Source organism: Muntiacus reevesi, chromosome 1, assembly GCF_963930625.1.
Source record: "Muntiacus reevesi chromosome 1, mMunRee1.1, whole genome shotgun sequence".
Taxonomy (NCBI): domain Eukaryota; kingdom Metazoa; phylum Chordata; class Mammalia; order Artiodactyla; family Cervidae; genus Muntiacus; species Muntiacus reevesi.
The window spans coordinates 194,602,386-194,625,739 of NC_089249.1; the positions used below are offsets into that span (position 1 = coordinate 194,602,386).

Below are 23,354 nucleotides of genomic sequence, written 5' to 3' on the forward strand. Positions count from 1 at the left end.
TCACCACCACCAGAGAAAGCCCACATGCAGGAACAGCGACTCAGCACAGCCAAAACTAAAATAATTATTAAAAAAAAAAAAGACTGAGGCCAAGCTTGGTGGGGACTTCGGCCTCCTCTGATGTGGGGGAACAGACGGTGGGGTCTGATGGGGCCAGCTTGCAGACCTGGGGGGAGGAGCTGCACTGGCCCAGGTGGGAGATGCCTGGGCTGAGTGGGGGAGGGGCTGTGGAGAGGGCCCGGAAGTGGGTGGGCTCTGGGCAGGCTGACTTGCAGGCAAGTTGAATGTTTATGTGAGAGATGGAGTGAAACTGAAGACCAGCTCTCTTCACGCTGCTTCCCAATGCTGTTCCCTCCGCCCGGGATGCTGTTCCACCCACACCTTGTCTGTCTGATCCCTTCTTCATCCCTTGAGTCTCAGTGAGGACACCCCTGCTCCCACGGTTGCCTATGCATCCCCCGTGATGGCCCTGATCACAGTGTGTTTCACCGTCCTGCGTTGAGGTGAAGTGAAAGTCGCTCAGTTGTGTCCGATTCTTTGTGACCCATGGACTGTACAGTTCATGGTATTCTCCAGGCCAGAATACTGGAGTGGGTAGCCTTTCCTTTCTCCAGCAGATCTTCCCAACCCAGGAATTGACCTAGTGTCTCCTGCATTTCAGGCAAATTCTTTACCAACCGAGCTGTCAGGGAAGCCCTGTCCTGCGTGATCCATGCCTAAAACAGAGACATCACTTTTCTGACAAAGGTCAGTAGAGTCAAAACCGTGGTTTTCCCAGTAACCATGTACAGATGTGAGAGTTGAACCGTAAATAATGTTGAGCACCAGAGAACTGAGGCTTTCGAATTGTGCTGGAGAAGACTCTTGAGAATCCCTTGGACTGCAAGGAGATCAAAACAGTCAATCCTAAAGGAAAACAACCTTAAATATTCATTGGAAGGACTGATGCTTAAGTTGAAGCTCCAATCCTTTGGCCACCTGATGCAAAGAGCCGACTCATTAAAAGACGCTGATGCTGGGAAGGGTTGAGAGCAGGAGAAAAGGACGACAGAGGACGAGATGGTTGGATGGCATCACCGAGTTGATGGACGTGAGTTTGAGCAAACTCTGGGAGATAGTGAAGGACTGAGGAGCCTGGTATGCCACAGTCCATGGGGTTGCAAAGTCAGACATGACTTAGCACCCAGACAACAACAAAATTCATGTCTGAGTTCCCCAGCACCTGGTACACAGTCAGCGCTCCATAAATATTTCTCTCTCTTTATTCTGTTCTCCTGATCTGTTGCTCAGTGCCTGTTCCAGGACCTCACTATTTGAATCATTGTAGCGTTGTTTTGTAATACATTTGCTTCTGTCTTTGTCAGGGTCAAACCCAGCTGCCTCCAGACCATTGCACATGCTACCCTCTGCCTGGAACACTATTTTCCCTAATCTTTACCTGAAAGAACTTCAAACCATTTTAGGTCTCCTTGACCACCTCCCTCCCCTGCCCAAGTTGGGTCAGGGCCTCCTCAGGGCCCCCCTCCCTTCTAGCCCCTTGGTTTCCCCCTCATAGCCCTGATCACTCTTGGTTGTAACTGCCTGATTCCACGGTGTCTGTTTCTCCTACTTAAATGTCAGTTTCCTCAAGGCAAGGACTTTTCTCTACCTTATTCACTGCGGTGTCCTGAGCGCTTAGCTCATGGCTGGACATACCGTAGGAGCTGTATAAGAGAATGAATGAGACGGAGTGGTACTGGATCCAGTGGCCAGAGGACTCTGATGCCTCCTTGCCGCCTGGGGCCTACTCTTTCAGTGTGGTGGGAGAAACCAGCCTGATGGCAGGGGGTTCAATTCCTTTTTTCACTTTAAAATTTTACTTAGTTATTTATTCCTGGCTGTGCTGGGTGATCGTTGCTACGCATGCGCCTCCTCTAGGTGTGGTGTGCGGCCTTCTCGCTGCGGAGACTTCTCTTGCTGCAGTTCCCAGGCTCTGGAGCACAGGCTCAGTAGTTGTGTTACTGGGGCTTGGTTGCCTGGTGGCATGAGGAATCTTCCTGGACCAGGGATTGAACCCACATCCCCTGCATTGGCAGGCAGATTCTTAAACCACTGGACCACCTGGAAAGCTGAGATCAATTTGGTCAATTCCTCAATTTCCCAGATTGAGGGGCATTGGGGGCATACAGGGGGAGGCTGAGTGTGGGCGCCCACTGCCCTCTGGTGCCCACAGCAGGAATGGTGCGACCAGGACGCTTGCTCCTGCCCCCAGCTCTTCTGTCCACAGGCAGAGAACCTTTTCGCCACAAGGGGGAGGGGCGTGTGTGTGGGGGGGTGGGGGGGGTAAGCTGATAAGGGCAGGTTGGGAAAGAGGGGTACAGGGAACTTCCATTCAGCAAGCATCTCCTTACTACCTGCTGTGTATAGGCCCTGGGGTTACCCCAGGAGGTGGTGTCATCACCCCAGGTCACCAGCATATAGGGGCAGGCAACCCAAGGTGCAAAGAGAAACAGCCACCAGCCTCAAATCACATGCTTTTGGGCGGGTCTGTCGTATTCGGGAAACTGCTTGAGGTTCTTCAGATGTATGTGCTCAGTTGCTCAGTTGTGTCTGGCTCTTTTCGACCTGATGGACTGTAGCCCGCCAGGTTCCTCTGCCCATGGGAGTTTTTCAGGCAAGAATACTGGACTGGGTTGCCTTTTCTTCCTCCAGGGGATCTTCCCAACCCAGGAGTCAGACCCGCATCTCCTGCTTTCTCCTGCATTGGCATGCAGATTCCTTACCACTGAGTCACCTGGGAAGCTTGATTCTTCAGATGCATTTTGGCAATTTGGTGAATCACTTAATGAATGAATGAATGAAAAGGTGTCTCGGAGTCAGTGGTGAATTTATTTTTAAAATAAAACTTTTAATTTTGTATTGGGGTATAGCTGATTAACAATGTGGTGATAGTTTCAGCTGAACAGTGAAGAGACTCAGCCGTTCATGTACATTTATCCATGCTTCCCCAAACCCCTGTCCCATCCAGGCTGCCACATGACACTGAGCAGTGTTCCTTGTGCTATACAGCGGGCAGTGGTGAGTTTAAAGTAGGAATGATCACAGGCAATACTTCAAGTCTGAAGAGACCTGGATTCCGGCCCCGACTTGGCCACAGCCAGGCTGAGTGACCTGGATTGGCAGAGGTGGGGGATGGGGGGGCTGTCTGGCCCTCAGCCTCCTTACCTGTGCAATGGGGATGTTACTCTCAGAGCTGATCCTGGGGGCCCACGTTCAGAGCCCAGGAGATGGTGTCAGGAGAGCACAGGACCTGGGAGATGCTGCCTCATTGAGTTGTTTTTCCTGCCACTTCCGGCGTAGGGGAAGGAAGCACGGAGCTGGCTCGGGGTGTCCAGGACTGCCTTTGGGAGTGTAAGTCACAAAGACAAAGGCTGGGCCCAGAGAGGCCAGAGGGGCAGGCCACAGGCTTCCTGTTTTTCTTTGAACAGATGGTCAAGCCGCCGGACGCTTGTCTGTCTGGACATGTATCCCCTGTTCCTGGTAACCCCTTCTTATCCCTCCCAGTGACACTTCTGCCCAGTTTGCTCATTTCTGGTGCTCTTGTCACATTCCAATGTCTGGGATTTTTCCTCCAGGGCTCCCAGACATCCAAGATGTCTGCAAATAGAATTCAGTGGGGTCCATGAATTTGGAGGGGAAAAATGCATCACTCAGGCCTGCCCCTGCCTCTAATGATAGCAGTCATTAGAGCTGCCCTGGGTCTCTCTTGCTATTTAATGCATGAGCGAAGATGCACAAATTCCGTCACAATTAAACATATTTTAAGGGACTTCCTCGGCAGTCCAGTGGCTAAGACTCCACGGTCCCAGTGCATGGGACCCCAGTTCAATCTCTGGTCAGGGAACTAGATCCCACATGCTGCAAATAAGGGTCTGCATGCCTCAACTAGTGATCTTGCATGCTGCTGCAAAGATCAAAGATCTCATATGCTGCCAATAAGACCTGGCGCATGCGGCCAAATAAATAGACAAATATTTTTTAAATATTTTGATAACTGTATCCTATGTAACGGATTTGTAATGGGTTTCCTTTACCTTCTGAGGGGACTGCTTCTTCTTTGTTTTTTAATATTTATTTATTTATTTGCCTGAGCTGGATTAAGAGTGCAGAATCTTAGCCACTGAACCACCAGGGAAGTTCCCTGAGGGTTTCTCTCTCTCTCTCAGTTTTTAAAATAGTTTTTCTAATTTTTGTTTGTTTGTTTGTTTTTGCCTTGTTCTGTTTTTTGGCTGTGTGGGGTCTTAGGTGCGGCATGCAGGATATTTGTTGTTCTGGCTTCTCTCTGGTTGTGGCACTCGAGCTCAATAGTTGCAATGCAGGGACTTAGTTACTCTGTGGCATGTTGGATTTTAGTTCCCTGACCGGGGATCAAACCCACTTCCTCTGCATGGGAAGGTGGATTCTTAACCACTTGACCACCAGGGAAATCCTATGAGGGGTTTTCTTTTAGGTACGTACATACTTTCACTGATAAGGTCCCAATGCACAAAAAGATGGCCCCTACAAATAAGAGAAATTTTTCAAATTGCCTATCCCAGCCTAAAGCCTGCTGTGGCTCTGCATTGCCCCAAGAAGGAGCCGTGCTTCTCCCTGTGGGCTACAGACTCCCTTATGTGCCCCATAAGCTTGCCCCCCTCCCCTTTCCACCTCATTTACTTATTCATTCATTCATCACTCCAGCAGCATTTATTGAGCACCTGCTGTATGCCAGGCATGGGAAGCTGTAATGTCGGTGCTGAGACCTGAAGTTCGGGCTGAATCAGAGAGGGAGTTCCAGGCAGAGGGACGAGTAATGAAAAGATGGAGAGAAGTAATAAAGAAAAAAAGAGAGAGAAGTAAAATATAAATAAATAAATGAAATTAAAAAAAATTTTTTTTATTACCACACTGTGTGACTTGCATCTTAGTTCCCTGACCAGGGACCTAACCTGAGCCATGGCAGTGAAAGCAGAGTCCTAACCACTGGGTACTCCACCAGGGAACTCCCTCGAATTTTTTAAAAAAATAAAGTAGAATGACAACAACAAAGCAAAGATGGAGAGAAATGGAAGTCTCCCAAGTGGGGTCAGGGAGGGAAAGGTAAGACTCAAAGCTGATGGCTTTGTGGAAGCAGGTCCTGCAGGACCTCCCAGTGGGGGCCTGGGCATAGCCCTGCAGGCTGTGGGGGAGCCCTGGAGGGGTGCAGAGCAGGTCAGATACACCCTCTGATTTGTTTCAGGAAGATCTTACTCCTGTCTCTCATAGGCAGAGGTGTCATTAGGTAAATGCCAAGTGGAGGACAAATCAGCTGGAGGTTTCCAAATTACAAACCCTTGAACCTTTGGACTCAGAAGGCCTGTTTCTAGAAATCTAGTCTTTCCATGGAAAATGATGAGGATATTCATAGCAGTGTCAACTAAACAGCCAAAATTGGACATGACTATTTATGTGGGGCTGGCTTCACTGTGTGTGTGCGGTGGAATACTATGCAGCAGTGAAAAAGAATGAGCTGTGAATTTCAACCAAAGAAACCAAGAAAGCAACATCCCTGAGGCATATGGAGTGGACTGGAATGAGAAATCAGTGCATGCCAGGGTGTACAGGAGGTCATCCTTTGAGTGAAACATTGTGCTACGTGCTCAGCCCTTTCACTCCTGTCCCACTCTCTGCTACTCCATGGACTGTAGCCTGCCAAGCTCCTCTGTCCATGGGATTTCCCAGGCAAGAATACTGGAGTGGTGGACATTTCCTTCTTCAGGGGATCTTCCCCACCCAGAGATTGAATATGCATCTCCTGCATTGCAGGTGTACTCTTTACCCATTGAGCCACCTGGGAAGCCCACTTTGAGTAAAATATTAGAGAAAAAAAAAATATATATATATACCCATCTTTACTTGATTTTCTAGGTATCCCCTTCAAAGAATTAAAAAAAAAAAAACTGGTGGGGCTTGGATACAAGTTAGGAAAGACAGTTTTTAACAATTAATTTTGGGAGCAGTTGGCAATGACTTCAACAAAACTTCTAGGTAGACAAAGTTTTCTCAGGTCAGCAACTTCCTTTCTCTTTAAAACAGTTCTGCCAAGAAAATTAGGCTACACCTTGCACCGAGTATATGCTCAGATGTTTGGGTTCAAATTCTTCACCTTGGCTCATGATGGCAGCCATAAAAGACTTGTTTCATGTTTATTAGGATGGTGGCTGGCTCAGATGGTAAAGAATCTGCCCACAGTGCAGGAGACCCAGGTTTGATCCCTGGGTCGGGAAGATCCCCTGGAGAAGGGAAGAGCCACCCACTCCAGTATTCTTGCCTGGAGAATCCCATGGATAGAGGAGCCTGGCGGGCTACAGTCCATGGGGTCGCAAAGAGTTGGACATGACTGAGTGATTAACATTCAAACTAAAAGTACCGACAACACCAGGTACAGGCAAGGATCAGGAAAACTGGGCTTCTCAGATGCTGCTGGTGGTGAGACAGGCTGGTATCTGAGGTCCTTTGCCACAGTGCTTGCAAATGGACAAATGTCTCCTCCAGCAGCAAAGTACAAAGAACTCTATGGGACTAAAAATAACTGTGGGCATGCACAGTTGGGACAAATTATGAACAAAATACAAAAAGACCAAAACCCCACACAGGAGATGGGTGATCACTTAAGCCACCCTTCCATCTTGAACCCTGGACCCACTACCACCCTCACCCGATGTAGGAACCAACTCCCCCCACACTCCAGGCACAAGCAAGAGAACCTGTTTTTTATACTCCCCCCACTCCTGCTGCAGCAGGAACCCCAGTAAAAGCCTTGCCTGAATTTCTTGTCTGGCCTCTGGTCAATTTCTATTGATGAAGGAGGCCAGGAACTCTGGTTGGGAACAGTGGGAATGCAAAATGGTACAGCCAGTCTGGAAAACAGTTTGGTGGTTCTTAAAACACTAAACACGCAACCACCATTCAACCTGGCAATCCCACTGCTGAGTATTTAGAAATGAAATTTTATGTTCATGTTAAAAAAAAAAACCCTGTACGTGATTATTTACAGCAGCTTTATTCATCATCACCAATTGCTGGAAACATTCAATTGTTCTTCAATGGGTGAATATAAAATAAACTCGGGTCTATTCATACAATGGAACATTCCTCAGCAACAGAAAGGAACAAACTATTGATACGGGCAACAAAGCTTTATGCCCCAAAACGTTTTATGTTGCAGCGAAAGAGGCCAGACTCAAAAGGCTACATATCGTATGATTTCAATTACATAACTTTCTCAGAAAACAGATCTCTAGCGTGGGAGAGCAGATCTGTATTTGCCTGAGGCTGGGGGATGGGGCTGGCTATGAAAGACTAGCAAGGGGGAATTTGGGAGGTTGTTTTATTGTCTGGATAATAAATTTATTTATTTATTCAGTTCCTTGTCTGGATAACAGATGATGCCCCAGTTATCAGAGCAGTCATGGGGGATCCTAGGCACTGAGGAAGTCCCCGAGGCAACATCTGATCCAGTTGGAGGGCTTCTCAAAGGAAGGGGCATCTAAGCTGAGGCTTACAGGCTGGGCTGGAGTCAGGCAAGTGAAGGGCCTTCCAGGCAGTAGGAACAACGTGAACAGAACCCAGAGGAGAGATATTCAGGAAACCGGGTGGCATTAATTTGACTGGAGTAGAGACATTTTTTTTCTTTGAGACTCATCCTTTTTTCTGGGGGTTGTAGAAGGCTATGCCTCCTTGTGAGATCTTAGTTTCCCAACCAGCAACTGAACCTGTGCCCTTGGTCGTGAAAGCAGGACGTCCTAACCACTGGACCACCAGGGAATACCCAGAGATTCATCCATTTGTAATTTGAAAACTAGAGAGAAAGGAGACTAGAGAAGTTGGTGGGATCTAACCAGACTTTGTCTCAGATGGTAAAGAATCTGCCTGCAATGCAGGAGACCGAGTTTCGATCTCTGGGTTGGGAAAGTCTCCTGGGAAAGGTAATGGCTACCCACTCTAGTATTCTTTGCCTGGAGAATCCCATGGACAGAGGAACCTGGCAGACTACAATGGGTTTTCAGAGTCAGACTGACACTTTCACTTTTTTCTTCCACCAGACTTTATCACAAGGGCACTAGGGAGCCATGGAGAAGATTTAGAGCAGGAGAGGGAGGTAGTCAGACTTTCTAAACCTTGTTTTAGAAAGATTGCCAAGGTACTAGAGAGGAGAGTGACTTGGGATGGGGTAGCAAGGAGGAGATGGTGATGGCCTGAAGGAACAAAGCCAGGGGCCAGGGTGGAGAGAAATGAGCAGACTTCAGAGAGACTCAAATGCAGAAAGAACAGAGGCTGCATTTAATCAAAAGCGTCTTCCTACTTGGCGCTCTGTAGTGGCCTATATGGACTTCCCTGGTGGCTCGGTGGTAAAGAATCCACCTGCAATACGGGAGACGTGGGTTCGATGGGTCAGGAAAATCCCGGGTCAGGAAGATCCCCTGGAGAAAGAAATGGCAGCCCACTCCAGTATGCTTGCCTGGGAAATCCCATGGACAGAGGAACCATGAGGTCTCAAAGAATCGGACAGGACTTAATGACTAAACATCAATGACTTATATGGGGGACGAATCTGAAAAACAAAGTGGATATGTGTATATGTGTAACTAATGCATTTTGTCGCACTGCAGGAACTAACAAAATATTGTAAATCAACTACGCTCCGATAGAAATTCTCAAAAGTTAAATACAATCACTAAAAAAGGTGTCTTCCAGGGACTTCCCTGGTGGTCCAGTGCTTATGACGTTGCGCTCTCAATGCAAGGGTCCTGGGTTCAAGCCCCGGTCAGGGAAGTAGATCCCACATGCCACAACAAAGGATCCCAACGAAGACTAGGCACAGCCAAATAAATAAATATATTTTAAAAGGTGTTTTCCAGTTGCCTATTTAACGAGAGATAACATCTGCGAGGTCTAAAACCAACAAAGGTTTGAGGAACTTCTACAAATCAACCGGAACAGGACACTAACCTGAAACATAGAAAATGGGTCACGAGCAGAAACAGGTAAGTCACAGAAGGGCCCACTCAAACCCCCCAGGCTGTATCCATTAGACAGATACTGCTTTTTGTATGTTAGTCACACCTCAATAAAGTTTTTGGTTTTGTTTTAAAGGAAGCCCAGGGAATTCCTTGGTGACCTAGTGGTTAGGATTCTGGGCTTTCACTGTGGTGGCCAAGATTCAATCCCAGGTCGGGGAACTGAGACCCTGCAAATGGAGCAGCATGGCCAATTAATGAATTTTTAAAAATTTAAAAAGGAAGCCCAGAAGATGCATGAACTTGTCAAGAGATGCTCACACTTCTCAATGCTCAGAAACACACGGGTTTGGGGGGACTACCTTGGTGGCTGTTAAGAATCTGCCTGCCAACGTAAGGAACATAGGTTCGATCCCTGGTTCGGGAAGATACACGCTGGGCAGTGACTAAGTCCCATGCACTGCATCTGACTGAGCCCACACCAACAGCTACAAAAGCCTATGCTCTGCAACAGGAAAAGCTACTGCAATAAGACCTCACACAACAAGCAATAAAGAGTAGCCCCCGCTCACCACAACTAGAGAAAACCCACAAACAGCAACGAAAACCTGCGCACTACAAGAAAAACCCAGCTCAGCCAAAAAAAAAAAATAGAAACACGCAGGTTGGAACAAGATGTCACTTTATAGTTCCTAGGTTCTCCAAAACTAAGCAGCACGATAACGCTCTGGCCTGCATCGCTCCTGTTCTAGTGGAAAGGAAATCAGGTTGTGATAATGTCATTGAATGCTTTTGTTAGCCAGGAGGGCTGGCTGGGGGTGGGGGGCAAGGGTGATAGCATCTGTAATGATTGTGCATCGGATACGGGGGTACCCCTACCCCCAACAGACAGCCCAGTGCAGAGCTCCCCTTGGCTCTGCCCTCAGGATCTGGCCAAAATCTGAACACTTCTCTCCTTTTCCTCAGCTCCCATCCTCCAACAGCCTCCTTCACAGCTCACTTGGACCAGTGCAGTCACCTTAGCAACCATACCTTAAGTCCCCACATTCTGTCCCTCCTGTAGCAGCGAGAGGGTGCCTGAGCAATTGAGCCAGATCCCAGCCATCTTCTGCTCAGAACCCTCCATGGCTCCCATCTCCCTGTGGGTTAAAGGCCAAGTCCTCCCATGTTCTCAAGGCCCTACTCAACCTGGTTTTCCACCTCCCTACCTTCATCGCCTCCTAATCCCCCACTCTCACTCACTCAGCTCTGACCATGCCTCCCTGTTCCACACATGGTTCTGCCCCAGGACCTTTGCACCTGCTGTCTCCTCTGCTTGGAATGCTCTTCCCCCAGGTTAACCACAGGGATCCTTCCCTTCCTTCCTCTTTTACCTCTCTAATTAAAGACCCCATAGGGACTTCTCTGGAGATCCAGTGGTTAAGAATCCACCTTACATTGCAGAGGATGTGGGTTCAATCCCTGGTCAGGGAACTAAGATCCCCCACACCACAGGGCAACTAAGCCCACAAGCTGCTGGAATCTGCTCTGCTATGGAAAATCCCACATGACATAATGAAGATCTTGTGTGCCAAAACTAAGACCTGATGCAGCCAAATAAAAATAAATATATTTAGAAAATATGGTGGGTGGTTGTTTAGTTGCTAAGCTGTGTCTAATTCTTGAGACCCCATGGACTGTGTTGCCCACCAGGTTCCTCTGTCCATGGGATTTCCCAGACAGGAAGACTGGAGCAGGTAGCTGTTTCCTTTTCCAGAGGATCTTCCTGACCCATGGATAGAATCCAGGGCTCCTGCATTGCAGGTGGATTCTTTCCCTATTGAGCCACCAGAGAAGCTCAATGTAAATTACATTAAAAATAAAGAACCCAGAGACATGCTTCCTGCCCACCCAGGAGAAGACAGTTCTTCTCTGACCCTGTTTTCTTTTTCTTCTTGGTACATCTCTCCACTCGATACATTATATCATATCACACATCTGTCTCCTCCCAGCCCCATCTCACAAAGATGTCAGCTCCAGGTGGGAAGGGGTGCTTATCTGCCTTGCCTACCTCTGTGTCCTCAGTCCTAGAACACAGCTTGCCACATAACAGTGTCCAATAAACCAAACTCAGGCTCAGAGAGGTGAAGTCATCTTTTCAAGGCTACACAGCAGGTAAGTGGTAAAGCTGGGAGTAATGGGAAGATTTATTAAAAAAAAAAAAACTTAAAAAAAATTTATTTATGGGGGGAAGGAAGGAGACAGCGGGATGTATGGAAAAAGTAACATGGAAACATACGTTACCATATGTAAACTAGATAGCCATTGGGAATTTGCTATATGACTTAGGGAACTCCCACCAGGGCCCTGTAACAACCTAGAAAAGTGTGATGTGGGGGGGAGGTTCAAGAGGGAGGGGACATAGGTATACCTGTGGCTGATTCGTGTTGATGTTTGGCAGAAACCAACATAATGCTATAAAGCAATTATTCTTCAGTTAAAAATAAATAAATTTAAAATATATTTACTTACTTGACTATGCCAGGTCTTCTTTGCGACAGGATCTTTGATCTTCCTTGCAGCATGTGCGTTCTTTAGTTGCGGCAAGCAAATTCTTGGTTGCAGTATGTGAACTCTTGGCTGTGGCATGTGGGATCTAGTTCCCTGACCAGGAATTGAACCCTAGCCCCTTGTATTGGGAGCGCAGAGTCTTAACCACTGGACCACCAGGGAATTCCCCCACGGGAAGATTTAGAGGAGTCCTATGTGAGTCCAGCTCTGCGCTCATAACCATCTGGAGGCAGAGGAGAGACCCTGCAGAGGGTGGCAGGATGGACTGAGGTTCTCACTCCAGCAGCTCTGGGCCAGAGTCAGTCCTGTGCTATGAACCTCACCTGGCTTCATTCTCTCACTGGTACACCCTTCCCATTTTACAGTCAAGGAAACCAAGACTCAGAGAAGGGGTTTTTTATCCCCTGATGTAACAATTTTGACACAAATTAAGTCCTCCAGTTCTGGGGTTCAACTCACCTTGATGTGATGAACACATGTAAATTGGATGGAGAAATCAAGGAAGGCCACCTGTGGAGGTGACACTGAAAGCTGAGGGATGAATAGGGTTATGGTAGACTTGCCATTGAGATCCTGTTGGAGAAGACTCTTGAGAGTCCCTTGGACTGCAAGGAGATCCAACCAGTCCATCCTAAAAGAGATCAGTCCTGGGTGTTCATTGGAAGGACTGATGTTGAAGGTGAAACTCCAATACTTTGGCTGCCTGATGTGAAGAACTGACTCATTTGAAAAGACCTTGATGCTGGAAAAGATTGAAGGCAGGAGGAGAAGGGGATGACAGAGAAAGAGATGATTGGATGGTATCACCGACTCAATGGACATGAATTTGGATAAACTCCGGGAGTTGGTGATGGACAGGGAAGCCTGGTGTGTTGCGGTCCATGGGGTCGCAAAGAGTCGGACACGATTGAGCGACTGAACTGAACTGAACTGAGCACGCAGATGGCTCTATCAGATGGTTTTCTCTGGAGAAGGGGCAAAGTGTCCGAGAATTAATGGCCTCTGGGAGCAGCCTTTGGCCGATGGCTGGTGGGGGTGGTGGGGCTGGATAAACACCCCAGCTCCCTCTCCCACAGGTGGTTTCACTGACGTGTGTGTCCTGCACTAGCTCCTGGAGGTCCTGAGTGCTGAAACTGCATCTTCAGCAGTGAAAGCACTTACCACTGGGAAGCCAGAGAATTCCCACCAAAATTCATGGGCTGGAACTTCCCTGGCCGTTCAGTGGTTAAGATTCCAAGCTTCCAGTGCAGGGGACGTAGGTTCAATTACTGGTCAGGGATTAAGATCCCACATGCTGCTGCTGCTGCTAAGTCGCTTCAGTCGTGTCCGACTCTGTGCGACCCCATAGACAGCAGCCCACCAGGCTCCCCCGTCCCTGGGATTCTCCAGGCAAGAACACTGGAGTGGGTTGCCATTTCCTTCTCCAATGCATGAAAGTGAAAAGTGAAAGTGAAGTCGCTCAGTTGTGTCCAACTCTTAGTGACCCCATGGACTGCAACCTACCAGGCTCCTCCGTCCATGGGTTTTTTCAGGCAAGAGGACTGGAGTGGTGTGCCATTGCCTTCTCTGCCACACGCTGTGAGGCATGGTCAAAAATAAGTAAATACACAAGTATTTTAAAAAGCACACAAAATTTATATGTTTGAGCCCTATTTCCCAGGACCTCAGAATGGAAGTGTATTTGGAGAATGGGTTTTTATTTTTTATTGGTGTATGATTGGTTTACAATGTTGTATTAGTTCCTACTGTATAACAAAATGAATCAGTTACACATACACATATATCCACTCTTTCTTAGCTTTTGTTCTCATACAGGTGATTACAGAGTATTGAGTAAAGTTCCCTGTGCTATATACTGTGGAACTCCTTGTTAGTTATCTATTTTGTACATGTATGTGTGTGTGCGCTCAATCATTTCCGACTCTTCTGTGACCCCGTGAACGGTAGCCCACCAGGTTGCTCTGTTCATGGATTTTTCAGGCAAGAATACTGGAGTGGGTTGCCATCCCCTTCTCCAGGCGATCTTTGAGACCCAGGGATTGAACCCAGGTCTCCTGCGTCTCCTGCATTGGCAGATGGATTCTTTACCACTAGCGCCACCTGAGAAGCCCTATTATATATATAGTAATGTGTATTTGTTTATCGAGATAAGATCTTTAAAGAGATCATTGAGTTAATATGAGGTCTGGTTAAGACAAAGCCACCCCAGGGTTCAGAGGTGCCAGTGGCTAAAGATGCGAATCTCGGGCACTGGGATCGCCTTGCCTGATGCAGAGGGGAGGAGGGCAGGGCCAGACATCAACGGAAGCCACTGCGCTTGCCCTAAAAACCCATTAGGAAAAGCTTCCCAATGTGGGAAGGGAGAACACACGTCAGGAACCTGCTCTGAGGATTCAAGCCCCAGAGTAAGGTCTCAAGGCCACGGAGGAAATGGTTACTAGTTGAGGGCTGGACTGCCCTGACCTCAGCCTTCCGAGCTGAGCTTCGGGCATCTCCTCCCTCCTGCGTCTTTCAGATTTACACCCTGAGACAGAGAGCTGACCTTGGGCTGCCCTTTTGCAGCAGCGTGGCAAAAAAAAAAAAAAAAGAAGGAAGAAAGAAAGAAGCCAGGTCCAACATTCCCAACGTTGTATTTGTCTGTTTACATATCTGGGTCCCCAAAATATTTGAGTTTGTGATGACAGGGACTGCGTCTGTCTTGTTTGGCACAACAGTGGGCATACAAGGGGTGCTCAATGGATGCTCTTTGAATAAAAATTTGATTGAATTAGTGAGTGAACAGATGCCACCTATCAGTAAGAAGCCTTGACTTTAGGCTCAAGAGACAGACCTTCACATCTCATCTGAGGGGGCTGAGACATGGGGTCCCACTGTGCCTCTGGTTTCCTATCTGTGAAATGAGTGTAGTAACAGCACCTACCTCGAGGGATGGGAGGAAAGCATCCAGACCATTTGCCAAGCACCTGGCATGGAACAAGGTCTCCAAGAAGTGTCTACACCAACTCGCTCAGATCTTTTAAGAGAGAACCACAGAAAAAAGGTCCAAAGGCAGCCTGCAGAGAAAATTCCTGTGCTGGGCGGGACTGTTTTCCATGACCCCTGAGGTCCTAGCTCAGTTTTGGGTCAGAGCTATTTTTTGTTTCCACAGATCAGCTCTCACTCGCGTGGGCCAAGATGAGGTCGTGATTTCCAACATCCCTGCCAGGCTCAGCAAGGAGCATCCGCTGAGATGGTGAGAAAACTCTCCCGGGAAAGCAGAAGCCTGTCCTCCGGCCCCCTCCCCCACCTCCCGTCACCTTTGACAGTCATAACATTCCTCCATTTTCTTCACAATTTCTTCTGCGTGCCAAAGGAATCCATGCTCACTCTAGACAATTTGTGAACATTTTTTCAGAGAAAAGCTACATAAGAAAAGAAAAAAAAAATGCCTCAAAGTCCACCAAGGCTGACATTTTTGTAAATTTCCTTCTGGTCATTTTTCCATACAGAACAGGTAACTGTGCTAATTTTTCAAAAGATGAGGTTATTCTGAACGCACAGCTTTGGAACCCGCTATGGAAAAACCTGCAAAAAGAGAAGGGGGAACAGAGGATGAGATGGTTAGAGAGCATCACCCACGCAATGGACATGAGTTTGAGCAAACTCTGGGAGATCGTGAAGGACAGAGGAACCTGGCGTGCTACAGTCCTTGGGGTCGCAAAGAGTCAGACAAAACTTAGCAACTGAACAACGTGTCCTCTTGGCAATATAGGGATTTTTCTACTCGGGTTTTCTCCATCATTGAGCCTCCAAGGTCATGGTGGATTTCATACTTAATGATAAGAAAGACTGGGACTTCCCTGGTGGTTCACTCACTAAGATTCCAGGCTTCTACTGCAGGGGACATGGATTTGATCCCTGGTCTGTGAACTAAGATCCCACATACCTCTCGAGCACAGCCGAAAACAAAATAAAAGCTAAGAAAAACTGTATACTCGCGAGGGAAAGGGCAGATGCTGTTGTTTAGCCGTTAAGTCGAGTCCGACTCTTTGTGACCCCATGGATTGCAGCACCCCAGGCTTCCCTGTCCTTCACTATCTCTCAGAGTTTACTCAGATTCATGTCCGCTGAGTCTGTGATGCCATCCAACCACCTCATCCTCTGTCACCCTCTTCTCCTCCTGCCTTCAATCTTTCTCAGCATCAGAGTCTTTTCTAATAAGTCAGATCTTCATATCAAGTGGCCAAATTATTGGAGCTTCAGCTTTAGCATCAGATCTTCCAATGAATATTCAGGGTTGATTTCTTTTAGGATTGACTGGTTTGATCTCCTGCTGTCCAAGGACCTGTCAAGAGTCTTCTCTAGCACCACAATTCGACATTCAGTCTTCTGACATTCAGTCTTCTCTCTGGTCCAGCTCTCACACTGGTACATGATCCTGAAAAAGCCATAGCTTCGACTATGTGGACATTTGTCAGCAAAGTGATGTCACAGGTGGACAGCAAGGCATCTATGTGGTGGTTAAGACTGAGGTCCTGGGGTCAGATTCTGGCTCCTACCACTTTCTGACTCAGTGGGAGTGTTTTAATCTTTGGGCCTCATTTTTCCCATCTGTAAAATGGGGATATATTAACCCACTTTTAAAAAATATTTATTTTTATTTTACTTATTTGGGTGTTCTGGGCCTTAGTTGTGGCATGCCAGATCTTTAGTTGCAGCATGTGGAATCTAGTTCCCTGACCAGGGATGGAACCTGGGTTCCCTGCACTGGGAGCATGCAGTTCTAAGCACCCGATCCCCAGGAAGGTCCCTGTATCAGTCCAGTTAGTCTCACAACAACTCTGGATCCCACAAGAGTCAACAGCAGAGAAAGGTTTCCATGTCTTAAAAACATAAACTTAGCTTCACAGTGCACCAGGATCTGTGCTAAGCTCTTTTTAAAATTTTTTAAATTTTATTTATTTATTTATGTTTGGCTGTGCTGGATCTTCTTAAGCTTTATGTGGGCTTTCTCTAGTTGCAGCGAGCAGGAGCTACTCTTCTTTGTGGCTTGAGGGCTTCTTATCGAGCTGGTTTCTCTTGTTGTGGAGCGCAGGCTCTAGGAATCCAGGCTTCAGTAGTTGTGGTACACAGGCTTAGTCGCTCTGCAGCATGTGCGATCTTCCTGGACTGGGGATCGAACCACTGTCCCCTGCATTGTCAGACAAATTCTTGTCCAGTTCTCCACCAGGGAATTCCTCCATGTTCTTAAGGACCACACCATATTGCCTTCCTAGCAAGTTATGTAAATCACACCTTCAATACTGTATTACTTATGTAAAACCACAAAACATGCATCCAATGCTGTCTGCTTTGCCATGATTCATTGTCTCCAGCCTACGTGCTTTATGGAGTTTTCTGTATTTGTGTTTTAGATCCTCATTTTAAACAGATTTTTAAAATAAATTTATTTTAATTTATTTCACAAAGTACTAAGCATCTGTTTTTTTTGCAGCAAAAAACCAGATGCCATTATCAGATTTTTTTTTTTAAAGTTTCTCAATGATTTTATTTTATTTTGGGAGAGCTCAGTTGGTAAAGAATCCGCCTGCAATGCAGGAGACCCTGGCTTGATTCCTGGGTCGGGAAGATCTGCTGGAGAAGGGATAGGCTAGTCACTCCAGTTTTCTTGGGCTTCCCTTGTGGCTCAGCTGATAAAGAATCTGCCTGCAATGTGGGAGACCTGGGTTTGATCCCTGGGCTAGGAAGATCCCCTGGAGAAGGGGAAGGCTACCCACTCCAATATTCTGGCCTGGAGAATTGCTGGGTTGCAAAGAGTCAGACACAACTGAGTGACTTTCACTTTCATTTCTTTCTTTATTGAAGTATAACTGACTTACAGTATTATATTAGTTTCAGGTGTATAATCTAGTGATTCAATATTTTTATGGGTTATACTCCATTTAAAGTGATTACCAAACAATGGACAATTTTACTTAATTAATTTTAAATTTTCAAAGTTTTAGACTTGCAGAAAAATTAAATGGAAAGTACAGTTCTCATATATCTCCTCTTTCCCTGCTCTGTTTGCTTTATTATTAACATCTTGCATTAGTGTGGCAACTATTACAACTGATGAACCAATACTGATAACACTACTATGAACTAAAGTCCATAGTTCACATTCAGGTTCACTCTTGGTATTGTACATTCTGTGGGTTTTGACAAATGCACAGTGTCCTGTATCTGCCAGTACAGCATCATACACAATTTCATTACCCTAAAACCCTCACTTATTTCTCCCTCTACCTCCCACTCCCCCCTCTCCATGAATCCCTGGTACCCAATGAATTTTTTTTTTTTTTTTGTCATGCCTTGCAGTATCTTAATTTTTTGATCAGGAGTCAACTCACATGCCCTGCATTGGAAGTGTCCACCGCTGGACAGCCAGGGACTTACTGTGAATTGTGTTCTCCTGGGGGATATTTTTGATGCCTCTAGCTGGGCTGGTCTCCGGGGCCCTTCTTGGTGACTCAGACGGTAAAGAATTTGCCAGCAATGCAGGAGATTTGGGTTTGATGTCTGGGTCGAGAAGATCCCCTGGAGAAGGGAATGGCAACCCACTTAGTATTCTTGCCTGGGAAATCCCATGGACAAAGGAGCCCGGAGGGCTACAGTCCATGGGCGTCGTGGAGAGTTGGGAGATTCTTTAAGTTTAGTGGCTCATTTCTTCTGCAGTGAGAAAAAAAGGTAGCCCCACCCACCCCTGAGAGGAGTGTCTAGGGGAAGGCCTGATACAGACAAGGAAGTCCGATGGACAATAATTTCTTCTTTTAAAAAATTAATTAATTTATTTATTTTTGACTGAACTGGATCTTCTCTGCTGTGCCTGGGCTTTCTCTAGTAGCAGTGCTCTGGCTTCCCATTGTGGTGGCTTCTCTTGTTTTTGGAGCACTGGATCTAGGCATGCCAGCTTCAGTAGTCACGGCGCGTGGGTTTGGTAGTCGTGGCACATGGGCTTAGCTGCCCCATGGCATGTGGAATCTTCCCAGACTGGGGATCAAACTGGTGTCCCCTGCATTGACAAGTGCATTCTTAACTACTGGATCGCCAGGGAAGTCCCCTGAGCAATGATTTCTTATCGTGAGGTGGAAGGTTTGCAATAATTGGAAGATGTGGAAGGCTGGCCATTGCATTAATCTGCCTACTCAGTAAGCATTTACTGAACACCTACTGTGTGCTAGGCACTTTTCTGGTCCCTGAGGACACAGCAGGACCTTGTAAGGCATGAGGAAGACTTTGGTTTTGTTGACTTAAAAAATTTCACAACATTAGAATTATGAGTTATCTTTTATTTGGGGCAAAATGAGGACTGCAGCCTGGGAGATAGCTCTGAGCTATCTGCTCCAAAGAGTTTATGGGGGAAAGTGAAAGTGAAAGTTCCACATGCCATGGGGCAGCTAAGCCCATGTGCCACGACTACCAAACCCACGTGCCGTGACTACTGAAGCTGACATGCCTATCATGTCCAACTCTTTGCGACCTCATGGACTACACAGTCCATGGAATTCTCCAGGCCAGAAAACTGGAGTGGGTAACCTTTTTCTTCTCCAGGGGATCTTCCCAACCCAGGGATCAAACCCAAGTCTCCCGCATTGCAGGTGGACTCTTTACCAGTTGAGCCACAAGGGAAGCCCATAAATACTGGAGTGGGTAGCCTATCCCTTCTCCAGCGGATCTTCCCAACCCAGGAATTGAACCAGGGTCTCCTGAATTGCAGGCAAGGTCTCCTACATCTCCTGCATTGGCAGGTGGGTTCTTTACCACTAACACCACCTAGGCTTCTCCTAAGTGTCTTGAATTGCCCTTCCTTGAGAAATGATGGAGGCAGGGACCACCCACCATTAAGATCATTCAAAACTCACTCACTTTCCCCTACTTTCCAGGTCCATCCCCTGTTATCTCCCTTCCTGCTATCGCCGGAAGGCCAGTATATATGTGATTTTGGTGAAGGCGTACTACATGCAATCAGGCACATATTTTTTTCCAGAAGTTTCTGCTGGTCTCATGAAGCTCTCTGCTAGGGAAGTCAAGGAACGGTCATCCCCATGAAGCATTTTGGTGCTTTTTCTAAATATGGGGAGATACAAGAATTGGACTCACAAAATCAGCTCCTAAAAAATATCTAACTATCTGAACTATCTCTCACCAGTTTTTCCCCTGAGCACAGAGTGCCTCATTTCTGCTCTCCACCCTAAACTCCTTTCAGGGGATGTTGAAAGGAGCTGCTGCAGCAGCACATGACTTAATCCATATAGAGGTAGATGGCAAATGCCAATTTGTAGCTGACAGCTTTGCTCTTAGCAAGGTGGGAGCCGCTGGGTGTTCAGAACAGGATGGACCTGAATGACTCAGTTGCTCACAGGCGCCCTCTGGTGGCGGGAACTCACTGTGTCATGAGGGGCGGAGCCGAGAGACCCTGGAGGAGGCGACCGTACCCGCCCAGGTGCGAGATGACTGGGGATGGACCTGGAGTGACGGGGAAAATGGTCAGGTTTTGAATGATCTTATGGTAGGTGGACCCTGCCTCCATCACCTCTCAAGGAAGGGCAATTCAAGACACTTAGGAGAAACCTAAGTGGCCCTAGCGGTCAAGAACCTCCCTGCCAACGCAAGAGATGTAAGAGAGGCAGGTTCATCCTTAGGTTGGGAAGAGCCCCTGGAGGAGGAAATGGCCACTCGCTCCAGTATTCTTGCCTGGAGAATTCCATGGACAGAGGAGCCTGGCAGACTACAGTCCATGATGTCTCAAAGAGTTGGACACTACTGAGCGAATGAGCATACTAAGGACAGACTGTCTAACCTTTCGGACCCCCCCCTTTCTACCAGCGGCTGCAGTTGGGTCCTTCCTGCAGGGATCCCCTCTGAATATCAGTCGGTTGACTGTCTTGGCTGTGGGGCCTCAACTCAGGTGCCTACCTGGCCAGCAGATAGCTGGACGGAGATGGGGGCATTCCGGCAAACTGCAAGTTGAGCCCACGTCCCGCTCCATGAAGGAGACCACAGACATGCATTTCAGCCACATGTGTCTGTGTATAGCGGGGAGTGCAGTTCCAGCATAGTCACATCTCTGGGTTTTCCAAGAGAAACTCCAAATCCAGATGTTCGATTGAAAAAGGTTTTAATTTTTTTTCTTTTATTTTTAGAGCTGAGGCCACCAGCAAGATCTGTTCTGAGAAAGAAAAGGACCCCTCCCTGGACCTGGACTCTTTTCCCAAACCTTGTGTTTCTCATTCCCGCTGGCAGCTGAAATATCTGCCACCGGCCACCCACTGTTTCCCGCCTGTGTTACTGTCCTACGGCTGCCATAAATTACCATAAGCTGGTTTGAGGCAATAGAAAGGTATTCTCGCCCTGCTCTGGAGGCCAGAAATCTGAAATCAAGGTACTTCCAGGGCAACGTGTACACGTGCACGCTCAATCATGTCCGACTCTTTGCAACCCCGTGGACGGTAGCCCTCCAGGCTCCTCTGTCCATGGGATTCTCCAGGCAAGAATACTGGAGTGGCTGCCATTTCCTCCTCCAGGGGATCTTCCCAACCCAGGGATTGAACCCTTGTCTCCTGCATTGCAGGTGGATCATTTACCTGCCGAGCCACTGGGGACGCCCCAACACTGCTTCCCAGAACTCTGAGGAAGAATCCTTCTTTCTTCCTTCAGCATTTGTTGGCTCCTGGCAGGCCTTGGCTTGTGACTACATCAGCCCAAGCTCTGCCTCCATCTTCACGTGGCCTTCTCCTCTCTCTGTCTGTGTCCAAATCTTCCCCCCTCCCCAACTCTTTTTTAATAAGGACACTAGTCATTGATTTTTTAAATATAATTTTTAAATATTTATTTATTTTTGGCTGCATTGGGTCTTCGTTGCTGCGTGAGGGTTTTCTTCTAGTTGCCATGAAAGGGGCCTACTCTCAGTTGTGGTGCGAAGGCTTCTCATTGCAGTGGCTTCCCTTGTTGCAGATCACGGGCTCCAGAGTGTTTGGGTGACAGTGGTCATGGCTTCAGTAGTTGCCCCAGGGCATACGGAATCCTCCCAGGCCAGGGATCGAACCCACGTCCCCTGCATTGGCAGGCAGATTCCCAACCATTGGACTACCAGGACAGTCCTGTTTCTGTTTTGTAAATAAGTTCATTTGTATCATTTTTTTAGATTCTGTATATAAGTGACATCATGTGATATTTGTCTTTCTGTGTCTGACTTACTCCACTTAGAATGATAATCTCAGGTTGCATCCATGTTGCTGCAAATGGCATAATTTCATTCTTTTTTTATGGCTGAGTGGTATTCCACTGAATATATGTACCACATCTACATTATCCATTCATGTCTTGCCCACTGTATGAGTTTGACTTTTTTGAGTATCTGTGATGTCTAAGACCAGAGTTACATTTGTGATTAGAATGGGCCTTGAAAGGATATTCACAATTTTTTAAAAAGATGACAGTTCTGGGTAGCAGCGCCTGAGGGCTTGCCCATTGCATGGAAAGCTTTCCAGTGACCCTGGGAAGCAGATGTTGTCCTTATCACCGTGTGGCAGGTAAGGAAACTGAGGCCAAGGCTTAAGTCATCTGGCTAGTGAGTGGGGACACTTTGATCTGAAGAAACCAAGTGCTAGGGCCCAAACCTCTGACCATATGGCCTTCCTCAAGGATTCCCAGTAAATTCCATCTGGCTGCCGATGTTTGGGGGCTTCTCAGGCAGTGCAATGATAAAGAATCTGCTTGCTAATGCAGGAGACGAAGGAAACACGGGTTCGATCCCTGGGTCGGGAAGATCCCCTAGAGGATGGGTGGCCACCCACTCCGCGATTCTTGTCTGGGACAGAGGAGCCTGGTGTCAACTGTCCATGCGTCCCGAAGAGTCAGGTGTGCCTTAGCAACTGAGCGCACATGCATATATAAGACAGATAGCTAACGGACTTCCGTGGTGGCCCAGTGGTGAAGAACCCAGTGCAGAGGACCTGGGTTCAGTCTCTGACTGGGGAACTAAGATCCCACATGCCGAGGGTCAACTAAGTCCGTGGGCCCCACAATTACTGATACTGTGCGCCGCAACGAAGATGCTGCAAATAAGGCCTGACGCAGCCAAAGAAATGAACAAATAAAAATGAATACTAAAAAATAGATAGCTAATAACGACCTATTGTGTAATACAGGGCACGCTACTCTATACTCTGTCATGACCTCCATGGGAAAAGAATCTAAAAAAGGAGTGGTATATGCATAACTGACTCACTGCTCTACGACAGAAACTAACACAACACTGTCAATCAACTATATGCCAATAAAATTATATTTTGAAAAGACATTTTTAATTTTTCTGCGGTACATGTTTATTTGGCTGCGTCAGGCCTTAGCTGCAGCATCTTCATTGTGGCGCACGGTATCAGTAATTGTGGGGCCCATGGGCTTAGTTGACCCTCGGCATGTGGGATCTTAGTTCCCCAGTCAGAGATTGAACCCAGGTCCTCTGCACCGGAAGGCGGATTCCTGTTAGCTATCTGTCTTATATATGCATGTGCGCTCAGTTGCTAAGTCACATCCAGCTGTTTGCGACCCATGGACTCAGGTACTTTGGCCATCTGATGCAAAGAACTGACTCATTGGAAAAGACCCTGATGGTGGGAAAGATTAAAGACGGGAGGAGACAGGGATGACAGAGGATGAGGTGGTTGGATGGCATCACTGACGGGATGGACATGAGTTTGAGTAAGCTCCGGGAGTTGGTGATGGACAGGGAAGCCTGGCGTGCTGCAGTCCATAGGGTCACAG

General features: G+C 47.3%; 1 non-coding gene across 1 annotated transcript; it reads left to right on the forward strand.

The window, feature by feature from the left end:
• The first annotated feature begins 8,759 nt into the window (after positions 1–8,759).
• TRNAE-CUC (transfer RNA glutamic acid (anticodon CUC)) lies at positions 8,760–8,832 on the forward strand. Its single transcript has one exon. It is a non-coding gene; the product is annotated as a tRNA-Glu (tRNA).
• Positions 8,833–23,354: the final 14,522 nt, after the last annotated feature.